Source organism: Gallus gallus, chromosome 3 (assembly GCF_016699485.2).
Source record: "Gallus gallus isolate bGalGal1 chromosome 3, bGalGal1.mat.broiler.GRCg7b, whole genome shotgun sequence".
In the NCBI taxonomy this organism is placed as follows: domain Eukaryota; kingdom Metazoa; phylum Chordata; class Aves; order Galliformes; family Phasianidae; genus Gallus; species Gallus gallus.
In genome coordinates, this window is record NC_052534.1 from 12208315 (window position 1) to 12227720 (window position 19406).

A 19406-nucleotide genomic window follows, 5' to 3' on the forward strand; every position below is an offset into this window, starting at 1 on the left:
GGCTGTGGAGCTCGCGGATAGCCGCGAGGAATAATGTGACATTACAAACGTTTTAGTGTTATTTGATGCGGATGTAACAAGTTTTTATTTTCAGAGTGTAAGTATTTTTGCTTTAAAAAGTCAAGTGTAACAGCAAGCAAGATAGAACGTTCCCAGTCAGCACACGAGCTGCTCCTGTCCCTCTTGTTACCTATTGCTACACAGAATCGTCGAATCATTAAGGTTGGAAAAAGCCGCTGTGTGATCGCATCTAAGCAGTAACAGCATGGAATTCAGATCCAGGCAGCTCTGTAGCACTTCCTCATCACTGTGGCTCTACCCTCAGTGCTGGAGCCACTTCCCTCTGCTGCTGCCGTTTTTAGGAGGAACATTAAGCACAGGCATGCAGTATTTAGGCAGAGCTTCACGTTTACTTGGAACCATCACTGATAACAACTTCAAGGCAATGGTGACAAGTCATTTCTTTTCCCTTTTAACAGGGCCTTGTCCCACCCTCACTGCCAGCCTTCTTGCCCAGTAGCTGGGATGGGACTAGCTGGCCTCTCATGGAGGCCCTTGGAAGCTGGGCTCGCAGCTTTGTTCTCAGTTAGAACGACTTCTCTGGAGTGTGAAGACCTCAGGGAGATGAATACTTAAAAAGACTTCTAGTCAGCTCTCTGGCCTGAAGGTTAGAGACTAAAATTTGGCTCACCTCAGTGTTCCTCTTCTGAACAAGTGGATAATATGATGGCAAAGGGTATTTCAGTCCATCCTTTCCTAGGAGTTGTTATGATACAGCTTTCAATCAGAATCTCCCTTACCAAGTTTTTGTTTTGGTTTGGTTTGTTTTTTTGCATGCTTTTTTTCTATCTGCATCACATGAGACGCATCTGACCCAAGAGCATGTTAAAAGACTCTTTGAACAGCCCCCCCACACACTGTATTGTATGACCATCAAAATATTTCTGCTTTTTCTCTCTCCTTTAAACAGATCTACGCAGTCACTTCCTTGAAGGATCTCTCACAGATAATGTGAAGTATGCCAGTTCCTCAAAACGCTGTGTGACATCCTGCATCACAGCTTTTTGATTTGGGAGATCGCAGTGCCTCACTGAAGTACGTAAAGACATTCTCTGGGATTGCCCTAATTTGATTCCTTTTTGTACCTTTACAGTACAGGAGATCTTGAAGAGTTTTTGGTCATAATCTGTTACAGTCATCCAAATATATCAGAGGAATTGCAACTGTTTTATTTCAGGAGATATAAATAATATCTGTAAATAGAACTACTGACACAAATCCAAACACTGAGATGCTCCCTTGGCTTTCAAACAGAAACAGACACAACACCATCTTTAAAGACAAAACAAAACAAAAACCAATACAACAGCAACAGCAAAAAGCCAACCAACACAAAGAGCCTCTTGTGCCTACCCAGAAAGTCTGAGTAGGGTCAGACCCAGCATACCTGAGGTTTTATTCTAGAATAGACAGTACTTGGAAATACAATCATAAAATATCCAAAGTCCCTCAGGTCTTATTGTTGAAAGCACATCCAAACTGTACGGCAACCTGACCTGTGGGCAGTTGACACTTTGCTGTGAGTGTTCATGCACTACATGTCTCCTATGGTATTAAACAGATCAAAGATTACTGTAGTCCATTGATTCCAGCATTTGTAGCATTACAGAAACTTTATAGATGGCTGCTTTCTCATGTATGTAGAAATGAGTCAAACATGAGAGCTCAAACAGACAAAACCAAGGTATTAGCGTAACAGGAATTAAAACTGCTTAGATCTGCAGTCAGAAAGCAATTGGTGATACATCCAGATCAGTGCAATGCCAGCAAAGTTTTGCTTTGCTTTGAGCCTTGCAAACTTTGCAGGACCATTAAGCACAGGTCTAGGGCAGGAGCAGGACTAGTCCAATGGGGGCAGCAGCAAAGGGAATTTCCAGCTGCCACAGTGCCCTCCGGACCACTGTGTCATTTAATCTGCTTCTTCTGTCTCTTTATGTATTTGTTTTGTACAGTTTTGCTAAAAAGTCAAGTATCTCCTTAGGAGACAAATATATGAACTTGAAAGGAGGTATTGTGGCTTTAATGGTTGGTATCTCTTTGGCCACCCAGATCTCAGGACAAATCCTTCAGACAGGCTCAGGCCCCAAGAAGTCAGCAGACCTGTTCACATGACTGAGAAAACTTTGAGTTAATACCGCTCTCCACTGCCTGAAGCCAATGATAAATCAATAAGGACTTCAGCTGAATAAGGTCAGTCCAAGGAAAAAGAAAAAGACATGCCTAACAGCTTTAAAAAAATGCACATCAGACAGAACAAGATGTTCACCATAACAATGCAGGTGACCCCAAACGATTTACTTGGGCACTCTGCTTATGCAGTCACTGGGGGGAGGACGTGGATGAAGCATGTAAATTATACATTAACATTCAAATAAATGCTTCCTCTTTCTATTGCACGGCCCCATATCCTATGAAAGAGAGCCTTACTATACATACACTAGGGGGCAGAGGCTTCCTATGCATGGACGTCTTTTAGCTAGATTAGCTGTTCGACATGCACACATTTCCAGTCTGAACTCCATTACACTACGTGATAATCCGTGGGGATTTTATTGCCATCAGATTCTTGCAAAATACATTGGGTGGTCCTATAGCCCTCTGTTGAGAATTTATCTGTGAAATGTCTCCTGTTGCAAACCTGACAGTAGCAAAGCAAATGTTTTGAGACCTGTTGTTTGCCGGATTACACCATGCCATTGGGGCACTTGGGTTCAGCCCTGATGGTTTCTCTTAGCGCAGATCAGTGTTCTCAGTGCTGGAGTTGCAACTGTAGCAGCAATAGCAAGGAATCTGAGTGAATGTAACAAAAAGACATTTTTCATTCCCCTGCGTGGTAAGTGGAAAAAATGTTCTATTTTGAGTTTTGTTTTAAAAAACAAACAAACAACAGCAACAACAAACCCACAGGGCTTTATTTCCTGTAATTTCTGAAATTCGCTCCTGTCTTCATGTTGAGCAGCAGCTTTCCAAAGGATCTGTTGTCATATTTCTGTAAGTTTCTCTACATGGAAACACTTAGCATAGTTTATCTTATTAACTTTTAAAGTAAATTAATTAAGTTTGTTTTAAAACCCTTCCCCTTCAGCAGGAGAACCCTTTCCTAAAATAGCCTTCACTGGCATGTAGTTTATTTAACTTTGCATTAATAGCATTTAATCAAGCCTTAAATTAGGTTTTTGAACCAACTTAGATAAACTGTATCAAGCCAGTTTGATTTTTCAGTTATGCAGTAGCTGAAGAGTCATTTCATTTTGAGATAAACAAAATAAGAGATTTTACATAGGGGTTTTCTACTGATCAGACAAAGAAGTTTTAGTTAAGCCTACAGTTAAACCACCATGGCTTTCAAAACCATAGAACTTTATTATTCTTCTTGTACAATGAAACGGTAAGCTGAAAAAAATGTGCTGAAAGATTTCTGTTATGTATCAAGGATGTTCAGGTATACATCTAAAATTAAGGAAATAGAACTAATTGGTACCTCCTCATCCCAGAATGGGCCTGGAGGTGTGTGCTCAGCAACCCAAAACACCCCCGTTGTACACAAAGGCCCCGAACGGCATTGGAAGGGCATGCAGACCCCTCTCACCCCATAAGTACCCCAAGTCCCTTCAAACCATCCCCAGCAAGGGCTCCTTTATATTTTCTCACAGCGCTCCATTTTGGGGTTTCAGCATGTACACATGTTAATGGCTGTACAGCAGGTGGGTAATTATTAAATGAGGTGTGAAAAAAAAGTATACCTTCCAACCCAAGCCATTCTACAGTTTGTCTCTGTAACTTCCCTCCTTTCTTCCCGTGTGACAAACAGAAATTGCTTCACAAAGAACTTCAGAAGGTAGTGATTTTTAAACGCTGCAAGGTGTTGTACTGTGCTGGTGAATCACACTTCTGTAATTTTATGTAGGCACAGTTACGCTTGCCATTTTCCATTTCATTGCCATTTTTCAACCAAATCATCTTGGTGTTCCCATCTTGCTACAGTGATATCACTGTACATCTCACAGCTGTTTTCCTATACCAGTAGCAAGTGTTTCCAGAGCAGCAAAATGTTGCAGGCACTATGGTCAAAAACAATCTTGATGCAACAGTCATACTGCAACTCTCGTAGGGAGTCCAGAGTTGACTGCAGGTGCTTAAGCACTATCAGTTTGAACCTGGTTGTATTTGTCTCCCAAAGCCCTGTTAGAACCTGCAGCCAGGTCTGGGTTTAAGCAGAGCTGCTATTTAACAGCATAATGAGAGACAGTAGTCAAGGAGGGAGAAGTAAAAGAGAATAGCACATAGATTTAACATTGTCAAGGTAAAGTTAACCTGTCAGAAAGTCGTTACCCAATAGGGAAGTGCAGACAAGGGGATAGTGCAAATAAATAAAAATCATTCAATTGAATGCAAGCTATAGGTTTTCCTAAACATCTCTCTTATCTGTGGAAGTGTAGTTATTTTTCTTAAATCCATACGAGGAACTGAGTATTTGCACAGCACAAATAGCAGCAGTGTGGTTGTCATGTAAGGAGAAGGGGAAAATAGCAGGATGGAGAACATGCTGTGATTGAGCCTATGTGAGCATCGGAGCTGCATCAGAATTTGGATCTGTGCTCAGTGAGGCAATCTGAATTCAGTGATGGGTCCTGCAAAGCAGCCCCGTGAAAATCCAGGAAGGCAGTCTACTTGCTTTCTGCATGGTTCATTCAGGAGCTTTTCTGTGCTCAAAATCTTTGGTAAAAGAACAACACCACTCTGTGGACACATTGCCTGGTAGTCACTAAGGAGTCCTAGCATCTGTGCTGTCACAGAAGGCAGCATAAAACTCAGACAGCAGGTGGGTGCAGTGCTGTCAGAAGAGCTGCCATATCCGTGCCCAAAACAAAATACAGTTCTTCATGACTTATAAGTAAGATACGTTTTCCTCATTAAGGTAGATGCTCATACAAACGTGTGGAAAAAGCAAATGCAACTCCAGAGATACCTCCATGTTATGCATTGATGACCTTACAGTTTGTATTCAAGTGTTAATGCAAAAGGTAGAATAAACAACATAAAAATCAAATGCATTATTTAAAAAGAAGAAAGCAACCTTCAGTGTTACTTAGAAAAAGAAACAGTAATCGTGTTGACTTTCTGTATGAGCAAAAGTAGCATATACGAGACCAACTTTTCCCATACATACTCATTTCAGATGTTGAATTTGAGACATCTTGTGCCTCTTCTTTGTACACACTGAACAGAAAATACTTTACATTTCATGAAAAACATTGTTCATGAAAGTCACAGCTTAGAACCAGATCAGATTTTTTTTACACGTGCAGAAACAGAGAGACCAAAAATCAGTGGCCAGTTTTAAGAACGTTAGTCGTTCCCTCTCTGCCTTAGTTTTCTCATCTGCATGATGTAAAAAATGAGACTTGCCCTGGGTGACGAGTGCCTTGATATCCAGGGAGGGGGTAGCAAAGTCTCTGTAATGGAGGTAAGCAGTGCCCACTACACTGCATGGAGTGCCAACACTTAGATCACTTCTCACCTTCTGCTGCTTTTCTCCCTAAATTAGATTTCTGTCTCCCATGTATTTCTGCAGAGCTGTTCATACTCCTGTTTATTTCAACATTCATACAGGAGGTTCCATAACCTCATCATTTCATTCTTCCACCCAGCACAAAGGTCTTGGAAGCCAGTCAGATCATTTCATCTATAAAAATAATATTCTGTCCCAGAAGGCCAGTGTGATGCTTTTCATAAGCTCAAAGCCTACCCTGCTTATTCAGAAAAGACTCCACATGAATGCTGAAGCAAGTCTAGCCTGCAGATCCTGATCTGTAGTTAAAACAGGCAATGGCACAGCAGATGTTTTGGCAGGTGGTTGCAGATGAGAAGTTTTTCTAGACCTTGAAAAGAAGAACTTGTTCCCACTGTAGAGGTTGTATCCAAACAGAGAATGTCTGTTTGTTTCTAATCTCAGTACTGAGCTGTGTCTGAGGGTCTCTATGCCTTGTGCACACGAAGGGAATAAGGAAGCTAACGCTTCTGATACCAAGGAGAGCCTTTAGCCACTATAGCTAGAATATAGTTTTGCTGCAGAAAGGAAGTGGGAGATTTGAGCAGCAGGGAGAAAAGAGCTCGTGGCTTGGTCACTGATTTAGGATGCTGGCAATCCAGGTTGGCTTCCCACTTCCTGCTCAGTGTTCCTAAATGTCCATACAACGTGGAGATGGGAATCTTGTTGAGACCTGTGTTGTTCCTGAGAGAGTAAACTCCTGGACAGAGGGACTCCTGCTTATTATAGAGGTGCATGTCATTTATGTCAAGGAAATTCTGCCTCTAAGGTCACTGGAATATGTTTTCAGTTTTGTGGCTGAGCCAAAGAAATCAGAATAGGGCTGAAATCAGTTTGAACTGATTGTGACAGAGATATCTTTGTCTGTGTGTGTGTTCACAAGAAAAACTGTAGAATGTTGCTCTGAGTTGTGGAACATACATTATTCAACCCCAAATGAAAGCTTTCCTTACTTAGAGTGAAAAAACCTAGTTAGCAGGCTAACATAAAATTGCTGATGGCAGCAGCCACGATTTGCAAAAGCAGGCGCTCATCTAGGCTGTGTAATACCCAGATTTGAATACACCCTCCATCTGAGAGGATCTGATCTGCATCTTTCCTTTCTCACAGCGGCATCTTCTCAAGGCTGTTGTACATCAGCGAGATGTAGTCAAAAGAAGGAACCTTGCCTAACGCAGTGATTTGTCTTGCCTAATGATTTAATCTTCTTAAAAGGCAACATATTTCTGACATGCTGAAATAGTTCTTTTTTTCAGGTGTTTTGATGTTGTTGTGTTTTGTTTGTTTTTTTGGTTCAAGGAAAACTGTAATTCTGAAAGAGGTCAGTTCATAGCATCTCTTATTTTTCTTTGCTCTTTGATTGTTGTTTTGGTTTGGTTTTGAACTGTCCAATGGACTCCTAAAAATAGGATATAATCTTCTACTGAAATCTGTAGGAGAGTAGAAAAAGGATACAAATGATACCAGTCTCCTGGGGACTTTTCTAGAAGGGCCTCTGCTTTATCATAAAAAAAAAATATGAAATATAACATGTTTTAAATCATGTGCCAAATAGTTTGATTTAAACTTCAGATTATGGAACTGAAAAGCTTTTTAATGTAAAATATTTCTTGCAAAATCTGAAACAAGCGTAAGTTGACTCATAGCAGAAGAAATGAATCATAAAGCATAGCTACTTGGATATTCACAGCAATGAACACCAAAACCTCCAACAGTTTCAGCAAATTGTAAAACAGACTCTACACACCAAGTGGGCTGACCAGGCTCCTCCAAGGGAGCAAGAGAAACTAAAAGGGAAAGAAAGAACAGCAAACAGGGAGGGCAAGGAAAGAATGACCAAAAAAACTTAAAATCTGCCTCCTTCAAAATCAAGAATCTCCTGGATGTCTGCAGTCCCAAAATCCTGATAAAAACAGTGAAATCTGAATAGAGATCATATTGCAAAATGGAGCTCTAAACAAATACCTATATTATTACATTGCCTATCTAATCCCAGGATGGGAAAGAGAGAGGAAGGGAGGAAGGAAGGGATTAAGTGAGGAAGGCAGACAGGAAGGAAGGCTGAAGGCAGGCAGGAAGGAACAAAGCAGGGAGAAGCACAGGTGCCCGGATCTTGGTCTTTGCTGGGCTAGAACAACAGTTCCTCTCCTTGAAGGCAATCTCCTTACCTTAGAGTGGAACACTAACTGTGGAACTGAAGAAAGAGTACAGGACAAATGGAAAACTTTAATTATTCAGTTAGTTTATTTCAAGATCTACTACATTCTATTAGCTTGATATGTGGCATTTAGAGACATTTACTTTAGTTTTACCCATGCTGGGGCCCCACCTCATTACCCATGGATGTGTTCTTGGGCTTGCAAGAAGAGCACTGAGGGTGTGTTGAAGCTTGGCAGGGAAATAATAGGCACAGTGTAGCAACAGAAGAGACTGCTGCCCACTGGGACATGGAAAGCCATGGGGAAGCTAGTAGCCCAGGGCGCCTGCATACCCAATGCTTCATGATTGGAAAGGTGGGAAGTTGCATCTCTGGTGGAAAAGGACTATCTGGTACAGGAGATGTCTATGCATTGGAAACTAATTTGAATTCAGTAGATTATGTATGAGCTTGTATGTAAATCCTCACTCTCAGTTTTTGAATAGTGGAAGTTTCAAAAGGAAACATGGAAAAAGTACTTCCCGGGAGACAGTGCTCGTAAAAATTTTGAAGTGAATTCTAAAAGAGTTCTTCATCAGCTTCTAATGAAGAGGCAGCTGAATTTCTTAAGTAAGTTTACAGTGTAAGACCTGGTTCACAGCCCGTTCTAATCAGCAGGTATTTTCTTTGGACATAGTTAGATCACGTTTGTGAACTATCATTTGTGCTTTCTGCTGCAATTGTTAGTCACTTGGGGATTTTTCAGAGGTACACTAAATACCAGAGGAAAGACCAAAACTTATTTCAGGTATGATGTAATCCACTTAATGAAATCTTCCCAGGGATTTTTCCGGTTTACTGTTCACAAATTATGATTATTTGAAATGTAACTACAATTAATTACCGGCTTTCAAATCCTGTTGATACTTTGAACTGCTGCAATAATTTTGCATTTACTTATGAAAAAGCTTACACAATTGTAAATGCTTAAACCTATTAGCAGAAAGTACTTGGCTCTAATCTCATCCTTCTGTAATTATTTGGAAAATTGTACACAGTAATGGCTATTTAATTCAGTTTACCTGCAATGCAGCTCATGTCTCAATGAGAAGAATCAACGCAAAGTCATCAACATGTATGCTCACAGTGTTATATACACTAAAATGCTTGAAAATTAAGAAGGAAAATGAACCACCTGAGGTATTTCAAAACCAACTCATCAGGACTACCTTGTCAAAGACAGCATTTTTCATTGAGAAGAGGTTAGACCAGATGTGGACTTTCTAAACAGACGCTCTGTTGGAGATAGAAGTTGACAAACAAAAACAAAAGCAAAGAAACAAACAAAAAAAGCCCACATTTCAGAGAATATAAGGTCCCACCTTATTCTTTTACAACTTAATTTACCAGCACATGCCTCTGACTCACTCCAAACACTGGGGAAAAAAAAACAAAACACTGAGCATCATTCAAACATTAAGAATGGCAGAACAAAGTTTTGATAGAGAAAAAGATGAGAATTACAAATCATTGTTTTTATGGAAAATGAAGTGCAATATTGACTCCAGACAAACTCCCATTTCTGGTAAACTTGGGAGACATTATCAGTTAACAACTGCCAGGCAAATGTAATCAACAGTAAAGCATCCTGCACCCTGCCTGCAAAGACCATCATCCTTTCCAAACCATCCATTCCAAAGCGCCTAAAAGCCGAGACATATTTGTTTCCATGTAAATGCAAGTGTTATGCTTGCTCCTATTGGCAGCTTGCATTTGAGGGAATCTGACTTCCTTCCATGCACTTTTCAGCTGAAACAAAAATCTGTGTCTGATCAGCCTGGGGCAGTGAAGTTGCCCTGGCACTGCTTTTCCTGGTTGTCCAGGCCTGTGAGGACTCCCCTGGTCCTTGATGTACGTTTTCCTTCAATACACTGCAACTGTATTTGCTGCTCAAAGCCTTGTTGTGGAATTTATTTTTTTTCCATCAGCAGGCAAGCAAGCTGGGGAAAGATGGGAAAACAGAGAAAAGGAATGTTAAATCTCTGTGCAGAGACTCAAACTGACAATCAGCCAGCAAAGCCATTGCTGCCTAAGTTATTTAGCTAAAAGAATACATGAGAAATGTAACATCAGATGACAATTGTGTCAGAGACTATGACATGACCAGTTTCCAGCTGCTGATTAATCATGCAAAAGAAATTAATTTGGACATGGATGAGCGTGAATCTAACTTTTGGGACAAATAACCACATTCATGGGGGAAGTAGAAGGGAAGAATTTACCAAGTGTTTGGTCAAGTTAAATCATTTCTTTTAGAACTGACATAACCATCAATTCTCTCTGTTCCTGTCAGATACGTCACCAAATCCTAAGGGCCCAATTGCAGTTCTGCATTATTCAGTCTTCTGGCTTCTGAAGAATTACTGGAGGTTTCCCTATGTGCAGATCTGGTCATCAGCTTGAGGGAGAGGAGATGGGAAAAGGAGTGGAAGAAAAATAAAACCAGTGAAAATTTAGGAGTTTCAGTGAGACTGAGCAACAAAAGAGCCCCTGGCATGGGTCTGAAGGGCTTTGGGAAGGTTTCCTAGGGCACTCAGCACTGCAAGTAACATGGATCTTTCGGCTCTGTCATTCACCTTATCTCAGCTTCATTCTTGTGAGGCCCAACTTACAGTATTGCATTCAGCTTTAGGGCCCCAGAAGAAAGATGTGAAGTTGTTGGAGTGAGTGGGTCCAAAGGAGGCCACAAAGATATCAGAGGGCACCTCTCGTATGGAGACAGGCTGAGGGAGCTGGGCTTGTTCAGCCTGGAGAAGAGGAAGCTCCAGGGGGACCTCATTGCAGCCTTCCAGTACCTAAAGGGGGCCTACAAGAAGGCTGGAGAGGGATACTTTATCAGGGAGTGTAGTGATAGAACAAAGAGTAAGAGCTTTAAACTAAAAGAGGGGAGATTTGGGTTAGATGTTAGGAGGAAATTCTTTATTCAGAGGGTGGTAAGGCCCTGGCACTGCTGCCCAGAGAAACTGTGGGTGCCCCATCCCTGGAGGTACTCAAGGCCACGTTGGATGGGGCTCTGGGCAGCCTGAGCTGGTGGGAGGTGCCCCCGATGATGGCAAGGGGAGTGGAACTGGATGGTGTTTAAAGTCTTTTCCAACCCAAACCATTCTGTGGTTCTTTGACATACAAGGGATGACTTGGCCTAGTTTGCTGAGCAGGATAGCTCCGATGAACTTCATTCTCTCCATCAGCACCATTGCACCACTTTCTTAAGTGCTAAAGCACCCTCTAACAGTCTTTCTTGAAGGCATTAAATCCAAGTATGCTCATGAGATGTCCCTTCCAAAATCAGGGCCCTGTCTCACACAGGGACTGTTCCTGCAAAGAATCAAAATTTTCATTTGTCTAACTTTAAATTCTGTTCCACCAACCATAACAAATCACGGACTGAACCATTTTCCCTCCACATCTCTTTCTGAAACAAGAAAATTGGTAGACAGTTCTCTGATTACCACTGTTGCTGTTGATGCAAATGGCGCCTTGCCAGATCCTCTAGTTCTTGTTCAGCCCCATCCATCACCTTCACTGGGCAGAAGAGCTGTTTGGTAAACTGTCTCTCAGTGCTAGATGGGTCTATAAGAATAAAAAGAAGACATTTCATTGTTTCAACATTCTCTTCTTTTCAGGAAATATCAGAAATGTGAAACAGAAGGAAACAAAGCGTGTTGTTGTTGGATTTTTTAAAATAAAATATACTTGAAATCCAGTTCAGAAATGACCCTTAGGAGAGTTAAAGAAATTTGGTTCTGTAGTTAAGAAGTATCTCTGCCAACAAATGATGGGTGTTTCCAGAATACTGTTTCTCCGATTGGGAAGGGTCATTCCAAAGCATTTCTCTGGCAGCTTTTAGTAATACATCTCCCTCTGCCTGAGGAAGATATTCTCTTAATCAGGACAAGGCTGTCCTCAGCCAGCAGGAGAGAATGTAAGGGAAACAGCAAATCCCTAACATTTTGTCACAGGGAGATGCATGTGTAAAGTACCTTGGAGGTACTCACTTCCCGCTCCTTGTAAAACATCCCTGAATAAAAGCTGTGGTCTGTTCTTGGTGGAGAGAAGACCACAACGGCTGTTAGTTTTTCCAGTGCCTTTGGCTGGGCTCGCCAGGCCATCAGGCTGGGCTGGGCTGCCACTCTGACGTACCATCCTCCATTCTGCCCGTCTCAGCAGTCCTGAACACTGCTGGCAGGCAGCATGGGAGAATGTGTCTCGAACAGCGAGGACTACCAGTCTCTGTAGGTGTGTCCAGAAAGGTGGAGAGCAAAGGATGGAAGAAAATTGAAGAGCTGGTGGGAAGAGAATGCTGTGGTTCTGCTGAGGACCTGCGGGCCCCACAGCTCTCTCTCCTCTTTAGCCTTCTGCATCTCAGTATGTTTGTTACTCAGGCAGTTCGGTGAATTCCCCTGGGAAAAAGAGAGCAGCCAACTGGAACTCTGTATCACCCATCATAGCCTGCCAGAAAGCAGGGAGTAAATATACCATCTTTAGGAACGCAGTAGAGTCTGGCTCATCAGCCCTCATCCAGCAAGCACAGAAATGGACAGTTAATCTCTCCTCTATGTGCCAGACCTTCATCTTTCTTTTCCAGCTGCACTGGCTTTTAAGATATCTAACTTCAAGCAGCTTCACTCTGGTTCCTGCCAGACCATGCAATAACTTTCACCTTTTCCAAAGAAAAAGAAGAATGGATATCCCCTTCCTTGGAGCATAGAAGAACTGTGCAGAGAAGGGCACACCTGAGAAGAGTGGCAGACTTCATGGGGAAGCGAACAACCATCCATGCTCTTGAAATCTGCCTTCTCACTCAGGCACCTGAATGTGGCTTTACATGTTTCGGTTCAGTTACACGTAAATGTAAACTGGTCACAGAAACATACCCAAGGTTTGGGAGAGTATGATATTAATGTGCAAAATGTCAAAAATCTGAAACTTTGTAGACTGTAGCAATGGCTTAAAAATCTTTTACGTGTATTCCATCAGAGACGAATAACTCAGACAATTCAGAAGCAACCTGGAAACACTTGGAATTACAGGAGTCTTGTCCCACACTTACCAGATAGGGCGGGTGGGAGGGCAGCAAAGAAAACTGCTGTGTGGCTGATTTGCTGCAGACAGATGATGCAGTTAGAGGGCAATGCACAGCTCTGAGGATGGATGTCTCCAGAGCTGGGCAGGGAGCAGCAGGGAGATAGGGCTCTGAGTACTGGTTGGTACTAGTACAGGTTGTGGATGGAAAACTGCTCTTGGTACTATCCAAAAAAAAACAGAGGCTGTGCCAGCAAGGGTGTGCTACGGAGGTGAGTGCCTGTGCAGAAGTGCTAGCCTGTCAGGATACACAGAAGAGAAAGTAACAGTGCAGCAGTTTATGTGTGCTCATGTGGCTTATCCTAGGAGTACCTCTGGTCATGCAGTGTGTACTTTAATCCTTGTTACACCCGAGCGTGAAAATAATAATGAAAATTATGTCAAATCAACATAGATCTCACGGTTTAATAAATTCTCCTGCAGTCATTCAACAATCTTTATTTTTTTCCTTCCACGGTGGAACAGACAAAAGCAAGCATCTGTCCTTTCTTCTGTGTGCACTACGAGGAATACTGCGGTAAATCCTTAAAAAGGGTTGTTATACCATGGGCTTTCAGTTGAATGCAAAAACAGATTCTTGGAGACAGACAACACATTTTGTTTTAAATGAAATGCCCGCATCCCAGTATGGGCTTTAAATTTACTAATTATGGCCTCTTCAGTGCCCTCTCTTTACCAGTTTTTCACAACAGAGATCCTTCACTGCAGAGTGGAAACTTGGACAGCATTTCTTGTGATTTCATGTTCATGTAGGTGCAGTGGAATTTCATGGCCCTGGAGACTGCACGTCCCGCTGTGTACTGCGAAACCCAAAGCAGTCACACAGACACGCTGTGCATTTAATAAACAGCTTATCTTTTTTCCTGCCGCTATCGTATCTATCTCAAACAAACGCAAAGCTGCCCAATTATGGCCATGTGGTCACAGCCCAGTGGAATAAGTACGATCCACGAGTAGGAAAAACCTCTTCAAACAATGAAGCAGTATATCTCTGCAGTTGTTTTATCCCCACAACCGCAGAACGAGGTACAACTTTTAATAGCCTCGGGGTTCGGCTAGGATGGATTTCCCTTTGTTAGTTGGTTTTTACTGAAGCTCAGTAACAATGCAGAGTTCATGTGTTCCTCGTGCTTCTTGTTTGGTCTGTGCAAAAAAAGGAAACATTAGTGCTGAATCACGGGTCACTCCCCAGATATGCATGTGTTTGTATTCTTATTATCAGCAAATAGCAACCATGAGCCTACTTGCCAATGCTGCAGCTCAGAGGAACGCAGCTGTGGTGCACACTGGGCTCTTCTCTGGCACGGGGCAGAACTAGGAACAGCGGAACTGTTGGGTATATCAGGGTATAAAACACCCAGTGGGCATTCACATCAGCCTTTCACATCTTCATTATGAGTAATTTACTAGCTGGGGGAAAAATAAAGGGGCCACTGACATGTGTGCATTGAATCAGGAGAAAAGTAAACTCTTGTGCTTGCGATAGGGTTTCCTAACCTTTCTTGCCTTACGTCTGTGTATGTAATTCCTTGTCAGATTACTTCACTATGAATAATATTTTCCATATATACATTTTAAATCTCTTGAGGTCTGTAACATCTCACCAAAGTCCCGCAGCAAAACCTGATCTTAACCCTGCACTAGTGCTCTGCATGTGGGTGCTGTGCATGGCTATATGGGTCTTCCTCCAAAGGCCACTGAGACCTTTGGCTGCTTTCTGTGCTTCACCGAGCCACGTTGCTTGGTGCAGCACAGGGCGAGGCGTGGGCAGGAATGTGTGGAGGAGGCTCTCAGAAAACAAAACTGGTTCCTCTGTGATCCAGGTGGATGCACGAGCTCAGACAGACGTGGGTGCAGAACACAGTCTGCCCAGAATCACATCAACTTGCTACTGGTGCCTCTGCAGAGCTCTTGATGTTCTTAGTGTTCTTAGTGCCAGAGTAGGAGCAGGCACAACAAATACTAACCGGTCCCTCCTTAATTCTGCCCTCCTATGTGTGCCCGCAAGACACCAGGAGGGGAACAAACGACAAGGTAACCCAGCTCAGAGGTCACTGAGAGCTGAGCAAAGCTGCTGCTTTCTGAGCTGTTTTTGCATTGAAGCAGTGCAGGTTTGATGCAAGACAAACACCAGAGTCCTGTTCTCTAGCTATGCCTGCCAAGCAGCCAGGCCAGAAGTATGCTGTCGATGTGACAGCCACCTGCCCAAACAGCAGCCAGTGTCAGCACACAGCTCAGTGTTCCTTCACTTCCTCTGTGGTTCCTTTTCTCATGAAGTATCAGCCAAATTGATTTTCCATCACACTTTCTGGCTGTAGAATTACTTTGTATTTGTCCATCTCTATGTTTTACAAGATGGTGATATTCAACTCACTGGTGAGAAAGTGCCATAAAGTACTGGCTTTCACTGCGGTGATGCTGACCATCCTTCTGATGCTGAAATTGATAAATTGTGACCATTCAGCAGACTCAACTCTGAAACACGTTGAAGGCTGTCTTGCCCAACTAGTCCAAAACATGAGAAAGTAAAAATTTACAGAACGAATCTTATTACAAAGGAAGAACGGAAGAAGGAGGATACTTAAGGAATCGATGTTTCGTGACTCTGCTTTTATGCTATTTTTCTGTGTGCCTTTTTAACAACTGGATTGATACTAAGTGGATTGTGGATCCTTTCTGTCCTATTCTAGCTTTACAACACAGCCCTGTATGAGTAGGATGACCAGCATCTATCATGCAACTGTTCTGCCCTCTCCATAGAAGGAGGTGTTTCTGCAGTACAGGACCTTGTTTCCATAATCTCTGTGTTTTTGTTTTTTCCCCTTGTTACTGTTGTTTGGATTGGGGAATGTGTTCTTTAAAGCAGTACACATCTTCTCTAGTTTTCCCTAAGGAAAGCAGATCAGGGGAATATGCCATGCACTTGAAGTGTAAAGTACTGACACTTGCTCATGTTCACTGGGTGCAGTGAACACATTTGGAACAACTATTTTTAAATAAAGCATGATAATTAATTGGTCCCCCTTCAAGTGCACTGAGGTGCTGGAAAGCCATTAGTTTTGACAGCTGTGATATTTCTTTCCCAAAACACTTATAGCCGTGTGTCAGCAGGAGATGTTACACAGCCAGGACAGCTCTGTGACCTTAATTGTCTGTCCTTGCTTTGTTTCAGGAATAAATACATCCTGTGAACATGAGCTCTTCCTAAGTGGAAGAGTCTGCTCATTTTAACAGCCTCACGCCTTAGAACAAGGAGAAGGTGCCCACACAAGTGTTTGCATATGAAGCCCTAGCCCAGCCTGCTTTGATAACCTCATGCACTGCAGTGCTTTTCTTTGGAAGCAAGAAGTATAAATTCAAATGAAGAACATGGATTAAACATAATTGAGCTCTTTTGGGAATGCAAATTGCACTTCTGCTTGATGATGTGTGCTGAGATGGCAAGTGAGTCAGAGTGGGGATGTCCTTATTTTCTCTCTGTAGAGCACTGAATGCGAAAGTACCAAAGACACACGGGGGGTCCTCAGCAGCACCAAGCAGCTACAGCTGCACTGGTGTCTGGAGGCATCCATGTGGTCTAGGAAAGAAACTTGCCTGCTTTCTTACCTCCATCCTTGTCGCTGGTTTGGACTAACAGCGCGTTTCAGTTCGTGCTTTCCACTTAGTCTAAACTCAGACGCTTGGTTTCCACTTGATTGGAAACAAGTGTGCTGAAAGCTGCCTGCACTTTCTTCACTACCCAATGTGGACTGCTGCCTGGCTCCAGTCTGGAAGCAATTATTTTCCACCCATACCTGCCCATTCTGAAAAGGTATTTATCCCCAGATATATATATTTTTCTCTTTTAACTTTTATTAGCAGCTTCCTTCGTAAAGAGAATCTTGTTGCTGTGCGCAATGTCCACAGAATCGCTCTAGCTCTCGCTCTGGCCATCACATATTGCAATTCTTAGGCCTAAATACTGCCATATTTTAAGGCCGTGTCCCCTTAGGTAGTTCTGAATCAGTAAATATGCTGCAGTGAGTTCACCACTCTCTTGTCCTGACCTCTGCAGATAGGATGAATATCAGAAGGGGCTTGAATCTGTGTGACTTGTGTGATCTGGATGGGCTGGATAGCTGGGCTGAGGACAAGACCAAGTGCCGGGTCCTGCACTTGGGCCACAACAGCCCCAGGCAACACTACAGGTGTAGGGCAGAGTGGCTGGAACACTCTGTAGAGGAAACAGACCTGGGGATATTGGTCGACACTCACCTGAACATGAGCCAGCAATGTGCCCAGGTGACCAAGAAGACCAATGGCATCCTGGCTTGTATCAGAAATAGCTTGCCAGCACGAGCAGGGATGTGATCATCCCTCTGCATTCAGCCCTGGCAAGGCTGTATCTTGAGTACCGTGTTCACATTTGGGCCCCTCACTACAAGTATGACACTGAGACCCTGGAGTATGGAGGGCAACAAAGCTGTAAGGGGTCTTGAGCACAAGTCTTATGGGGAGCAGCTGAGGGAATTGGGGTGGTTCTGTTGGAGAAGAGGAGGCTCAGGGGAGACCTTATCACTCTGTACAACTGCCTGAAGGGAGATTATGACAAGATTGATGTTGGCCTCTTCTCTGATGTAACTAGCAAAGGGACTAGAGGGAATGGCCTCAAGTTGTGCCAGGGGAGGTTTAGCTTGGCCATTAGGAAATACTTCTTCTCTGAAAGAGCGGTCAGGCATTGGAATAGGCTGCCCAGGGAGGTGGTGGAGTCACTGTCCCTGGAAGTGTTCAAGAAACATTTAGATGTTGTACCAAGGAACATGGCTTAGTGGGAGATATTGGTGATAGGTGAACGGTTGTACTGCGTGATTTTGGAGGTCTTTTCCAACCTTGGTGATCCTACGATTCTTTGACTTTAAGAAAGAACTTTAAGCACCCATCATGGTTATGCTGGTGTGAGTTCTCTCAATGTAAATAACCCCAAAGAACAGTCAAAACATGCAAACAGATACTCAGCAGTGCTTGCGAGTACATACATATTATATTAGCATAGCACAGTGCTGCTCTTTTAAGCTCTTTTAAGAAGGAAGTCACCCATTCATCTGCATCTATCTATCTGCATTTATTTTTCTCTTTCAAATGTTCCTACTTTTGGCTGACATGAGGGAGTGAGAGCAACAAAAAATGGAATCTGCAGATATTTGCACACATGAGTAAGCTTGTGATCATGAATAGTGCCATTATACTCAGAGGGGTCACTTTGCTGAGAAAGATTGATCACACGCTTTATTTCATGAGAGACCAGTTCCTAACCGAGCGCAGACGCCGAGGGAACAGACTCAAGTGGAAAAAGTCTAAAAATCTCTTTTCCTGCCCTGAATTCAAAATAACATTTCTCTACTGGAAAAACAAACATAAGCTCATTCTGGGTGTCCGTCTGTCTGCCTGTGGGATTGGCAATCTGCACCTTCGGCAGATTCAGAGACCTTTCTGCCCCTGTTTACACTCAGGAGGTTACGCCTTCATGACAAAAAGCTGGTCTGCTGTGACAACCATTTCCCCCCTCTAGGGAAAATTCCTAGCTGTAAAATCCCAGCAGAGACATCTCGCAGCTGGGTTTTTTTTTTCTGTCTTTTTCCATGGCCGGTCCAGAACAACCCAAAAGTTGCCATCTAGGCCTGACCTTGACACTACTTGGAGAGCAAATTACAGAGCCTGCTCTCCTGAAGTGCTGACACAGAGACAACTATATCCAATGAGTTATCTTGATACAGAAATCACGCTGTATCACAGCCAAGAGCCTGCTCCTTCTGCCAAGTGGGACCCGTGCCTGGGGGCCGAGGAGCTGAGGAAGCACTGCCTGTGGCCTCCCCTGCCCCAGAGAGGACAGCAGTGTGCTGGACGCAGCTGCCCTGCCCAAAGCCAGGGCAGAGCCACAGGAATGGATGTGCCTGACGGCTTCCATCCCTTGGGTTTGGCAACCGGTGGCCGCCCACCCCACAGGGTGTGCTCATGGGAGGCTGCCCAGCTCAGTGGCGTAGAACCGAGTTGGAAGGGACCCCTAAAGGCCATCTGGTCCAACTCCCCTGCAATGAGCAAAGGGACAGCTACAGCTCCATCTTGTGCTCAGAGCCTGTCCGGCCTGACTTTGGTCTGATGCGGGCGGCCAACATGCTGAAAAGCACCAGGCCTGAGCTGTCGTGACTGGGGGAAAATGGGATGCCGTACACGTGGCCAGGCTGATCTCTGCTTCACAGTGGGTGCATGGGGGTATCGGGGACTTTCAGATCTTCGCTCCTATGGGTGCAGGCACAAGCCTTTGCCCCGGTGGTTGTGCACAGAGGAGGAATATGAAGGCCAAAGGAGAGGCTGGAAAGAGAAGCAGAGGTACAAGAGGAGAGCGGGAGGGTGCGCGTCTCCTTTCGTCCCTGCCAGCTGTGCCGGGCGCCATGTGGAGCCCCGTAGGGCCAGGCCCCTGCAGAGTTGAGGGTGCAGGACTCGAAGCGAGCCAGCCACAGGGCGCCGGGGCGAGGGGTG

General features: G+C 43.6%; 1 protein-coding gene and 1 non-coding gene across 10 annotated transcripts in view; both read left to right on the forward strand.

Moving 5' to 3' along the window:
• ITPKC (inositol-trisphosphate 3-kinase C) overlaps positions 1-19406 on the forward strand; it is a 97212-nt gene that overhangs the window by 27298 nt on the left and 50508 nt on the right. For 8 of the 9 annotated variants that reach the window (XM_046939509.1, XM_046939507.1, XM_046939508.1 and 5 more), the window contains 2 exons: positions 971-1095; positions 2110-2250. The gene's annotated coding sequence lies outside the window, so the exon portion shown is untranslated. The remainder of the gene's footprint in view (positions 1-970; positions 1096-2109; positions 2251-19406) is intronic. The other variant, XM_046939510.1, reaches the window with a different exon arrangement.
• MIR6631 (microRNA 6631) lies at positions 12079-12188 on the forward strand. The gene has a single exon (NR_105499.2). It is a non-coding gene; the product is annotated as a microRNA 6631 (primary transcript).